Here is a 5,114-nt window from a genome sequence, read left to right on the forward strand (position 1 = left end):
CCCCCCATCTCTGTCTCTTTAAATAAGCAGCTTAGGAAATAATCTCCCGCATTGAACAGAAACTGCTTCCTCCTTGAAAATGTCACCGTTCCCACCTCCTGGCCCTCTCTGGCCCAATCCCTGGAGTTGTTGCCTCTCTGCCGGCCCGTGGCCTCGGCTGGGGGTGGGAGTGCGCCTATAGACATCCAGGGACGTCGTGGGAAGGCAGTAGGGTCCCGCCTGCCTGGATGAGGCTGCCCAGACGGAGCAGATAGCAAGTTCCAAAGAGTGGCTGCTAATTTATTAAATAATTATTCCTTCCCCTCAGCATCTTTTACAGCTCCTGAGGCTCCCGCGAGGAGGGGGGGAGGGGACTGGGGTTTCACATCCCCCCCACCCCCGTTTCCTTCTCCGCCTTCCAGGCTCTGCCAGCCCCTTCACCAGCCTCATCACTAATTAAAAAGCCCTGTGGCTTTGGGACTGAGCAGGCCGGTCGTTGAACTGTCATCTCCGCCATCATGGGAAGTCTAGAACATCCCCCTCTACTCCAAAACAAGGTTCTGAAGCACGTGAAGTGCTTGGGCGGAGTGCCGTTCATCTCTGTCCAGAAGCTTCCTATTTCCTCCTGGGAAGCGAGAACTCTGGCCTTTGCCATCACCAGGGCAGTTGCCTGGCCAAGCCCAAGCCCAAGCCTCCCCTCCCGCGACCCCGCCATCGTGCCCATCCATATGCCTCTGCCCTAATTGTGATGAGGGTCTGGGAAACATTTTCTCTGTGCTAATTTTATATTTCCCCTTTCCCCCTTGCAACATTAAACATAATTTTGTGCTGTCACTGTCACTAAGATTGCGGTTTGCTGATGTCTCTACTTGGAAACACGACCCCTTTGCCTCCAACAGGGAGTCTTCCCCTCCCTCTGCAGCCCTTGCCCGGCCTTCTCCATCCGGGACTTCAGAGTTTCCGTGAAAATATTGTCGGGGAGACCCAGAGCAGTAAGGGCCAGAAGGGTCCCTACCAGAACCCCATAATCTTTCCAAAGCCTCCTTCCCTATAACAGCATGAACAAATGCATTTTTGATGTGTGTTTGGTTGTTGGCTTGTTAAATAAAATCCCTGTTGTTGTTGTTTATGTCTCAGTGTACATGACAGGAAACCACTTTCAGAATTTTCCTTCTTTGCATTTCATTTTCTTCTTCTTTTTTTAAATCTCTCTCTCTCTCTTTCTCTCTCTCTCTCTTTGTGTGTGTATGTGTGTCCTCTTCAACTTCTCTCTTTTCTTTATCCCCTGTCCCCACTACATTTTCTCTGGCTAAGCAATAATCCTCTGGCCCAGTGGCCGTGCTCCTAGAGATAAAATCCATTTATCCCTGTGTTGCCTCGCCCAGGCCCAGTGATCCAGGGCCTTTGGTGACAGGCTGGAGCAAGCAGAGATGAAGACAGTTCTCATTTTCCAGGCCCTCTCTTCCTTTCCTTTAATGTGCCAGCCTGTAGGGGCTCCAGAGTTGAACCAATGTACCCACACCTATGGGTTTGCTCTCTGTGCCTTGGGAAGGAGCTGCTAGTTACATTTTCCTCTCTACAACAGTGTCTAGGAGCCTGTCTGCACCAAGGTTTCAGGGCGATTATCTCATTTCGCTGGTGCAGAGGGAAGCCGCTGGCAGCCCCTGGGTCAGACATTCAGTGGAGGGCCCATGTCACAGACCCAACCGGAAGGTTAATTTTCCCTCATTAGCATCTCCATAGTCTGCTCCTTGCACAGGATCTCGGGTCCTTGCTGCTGTTTTCTCTCTTTTCCCCTCTCTTTCTCTCTGGCAAATTCACTCTCTCTCATGGTCTCCTTCATCACAACCTCACATTCTGCCAGGTGCCTATTGAATCCATAGACTCTAATCACTGAAAACCCATTCCATCAATTTCCAACCAGAGTGCCTATTTTTATCCTAGAGCCCCTTTCCTCCGTCTGTATCTCTCTCTCTCTCTCTCTCTCTCTCTCTCTCTCTCTCTCTCTTCCTTGCAACTCGTTCACAAAATGTGTCCTGCTTTATCCAAATTAGTTCATTTCCCCTCTTTTACTCCCCCCTTTTTCTTTTATTGGTTGATACTAAATGCAAAAAGATACAAAGTGGCAAAGTTCAGTGGGCAGGGGGTGGCCATCCTAGCTATCTAGAAAGAAGCTGGAGGTTTGCAGTGACAGAAGAAATGACAAAGAAAAGAAAGAGAATTGCGTTTGCGGCTCAAGTGGGAGATATGTTTGTGTGTCTATATCTCCGTGTGTGTGTGTGTGTGTGTGTGTGTGTGTGTGTGTGTGTGTGTGTTAAAGATTTCTTTGAACTGCTTTTGTGCTGACTCAACAAAGACATTTGCCGAAGCTAGTCACGGTGTAAGAACTTTGAGTTAACCTCTTATATCAAATGAATCTTTTCATTTAGAGACCAATAAATCTCAATCTCTAGCTACCTTTTGTAGACCCAGCCTGGGCTCAATGAGACAAAACTGGAACCTATAATAAAGACCAGATAAAGTTTGCCAAACTTGTCTTCCCCGCCATCCTTTTTTTTTTTTTTTTATCAACCTAAAAAATTCCCCCGTCCAATAAATAAAAGTTCAAGGAAGTAGCAACTCCTCCTCAGTGAGCAGAATATTGGGAATTTCTTTAGCTTTTCACAGCAAGCCTGTTGACGAAATGCTTTTCCAAACTCAGACACTGAAATGATTTATCATTTTTCAACAAGTCATTATTTTGGTGTGTTGTTTAGGTGGGGCTGAGACAATCTAATAATCAGTGTACAACGGGTGGGGAGGAGGGATTGGCTATGACCAGGAGAAGACTTAACACCAGAAACATGAAAGCCAGTCAGGTCTCCAGGGATGGAATTTGGGAAAGAGCCTGCACACGTCTGTTCCCGGGCTATAAAGAAATACATTGTTAACAACAACAAAACAGACAATGCCCTGAGCTCTGCCTGGATTCAGAGCTGAGCTACTTTCAAGATATTTTAGCAGCACTGTTCATTTTGATGGGGTTTCTGGGCCATTTGAAATTCAACCTTTAGCCAGTCTGCTCACAGGGTACGGTTACAGAATTCATTTTCTGATTTACTATCCCTCCTCCTGTATTTTCTTTATTTCCTGATGGCCTCCCGTGGGGTTAATCTTTTTTCCCCCTGTCTTTTATATTTTCCAGTTTTGTTCTCCCCACAAACGACTCAGTGTTTTTCCTGTTTCTACTGGTCACTCATTTGCTTCCTTTCTCTCTTTCCTTCTTTAAGAGACAGTGGAACACACAAAGAATGGGAAGGGGATTTCCAAATCATTCTTCTCTAAGTATTATTAATTACTCTTACAAGGCAGGAGATTCTTAACCAATAACAAACTTGTAAATTAACACTGACTTTCAAATATCTCCCTTTTGTCAGCTCTGATTGATTTGATTAATATTCCACTCTTTGGAATAATTTCAGCCACACTTGCAATCAGTTCTACGCATGAAGAGTAGACTGTCACTTCTGCATGGGACCCTGTCACTCTGGTTTTACTCTTCCTGTGAAGTTTTGGGTTTTATCCCCAGGCTTATGGTTCTGATGGAAAGCAGGGTGGAGAAAGTACATGGGCAGCTAAGTTGCAGGGATGGAGTGGACTGGCATATTTGCATATGTTCAATTATTTACAAGTAATTTTGAAACTGTTGGGGAACTTAATTGTACTGAAAGAACAAGACAACATTATTTCTTGGGCCTTCTAAACTTTTTTTTTTTTTTTAAACTCCACAATCAAAGCTGAAAGAATGGATTTTTAAACATTCCTAAATCCAGGAAACTCACCCAAGCCAAACGATTTCTTCTTATCCTACTGGATACTATTTCTAAGAAAGAGCGGGTCTGCTCTCTGCTCAGACCTATCAGAGATTGGGACTGCTGGTGAAAAGAAAAAGTGTGTGTGTATGTGTGTGGGGGGTGGGGGTGGGGGGGTAAGGCCAAGGAGACTCCAAACAGAGGTACCTGCAAAACCCCATCTTTTGGGGATGGGGTTATATTTTCCCAAGGTCCTGTTCCGTTCACCATCATATCCAGAATGCAATTTTTGAAGCTATCAATACCCGCTGCCTCCAATACCTCTCAAGTTTTAATCTTAATTATATTATGAAGTGAAGTACTGTGCTGTCAGGGCACTGAACATGATTTATGACGTCTGCCTATTAAAGGATCGATTGTGAATATCGCTACTATCATCTATCAATATTCTCAAGCCGGGGTATTTTTCGCTCCACGGTTATTTGTAATGCTGAGATGATAGACTGCAGGAAAAGACGATTTCTCCCTCGCAGGACTGACTGCCCAGGTGCTGTAGGGAGTACGTATGGGGAGCCGGGAGACACCGAGAGTTTCAACCACGTCTCACACCCAGAGAGAGTTTAAAGATTTTTTTTTTTTAACGTTAAAACCAGTGAATTCTCCCCAGGGTCTAGTAGAAGAAGGAAAGCCAGGGTCGTTTTTAGGGGAAGGAGCAAGCTCGGCAGGTCGATGGCAGGGGCGAGAGTTTCCTGGCTGCCAGGTGATTTGCAATGAGACTGGAAGGGAGAAAACCGGCAACGCGGGGCCCTTAGTAGGGAGACGGCTGGAAGGAGGCTGGTGGGGTGTGCTGGGGGCAGGCTGTGGGTTTCTGGAGCAGATGCCCGGCCGAAACTATGCCCGTGAACTCGGAGGTGTCCAGTTTCTCAGATCGATTAAGGCTCGCTGCCCCGAACCACCCCTGTCGACGCTTCCACCTGCTTCTGCCTCCTGCCTAGGTGGAGGCGAGTGAGACAGGCGCAGCGGCTGGGCCTGGAGGAGCCTGACACGCCAAGGCCTTTTGTTTCCAGTCCGAGCGCTGAGCCTGCTTTCTTCCACCCTCACGGGGCACGGCAGCGGGTCACCGGCGAGCCTCAGCCCCCTGCTCTAGAGGGATGGGAGGAACAGTCGGTGCATGGAGCAGAACGCCCGCTCCGCCGGCCTGGAGCTGAAGCCCGGGATTCCCCGGCGCGGCGGGCCGCGGAGACCGGCCTGAGCGCCGCGAGCAGCGGCCTGGGTTGCGCTTGGCCCCTTCCCCGGGTGCGCACGAGCTGCCAGTGCCGGACGCCCTCTTCTCGGCTGCCGGGG

Source organism: Carlito syrichta, unplaced genomic scaffold (genome assembly GCF_000164805.1).
Source record: "Carlito syrichta isolate Samal-C Ts95f unplaced genomic scaffold, Tarsius_syrichta-2.0.1 Scaffold268094, whole genome shotgun sequence".
Lineage (NCBI taxonomy): Eukaryota > Metazoa > Chordata > Mammalia > Primates > Tarsiidae > Carlito > Carlito syrichta.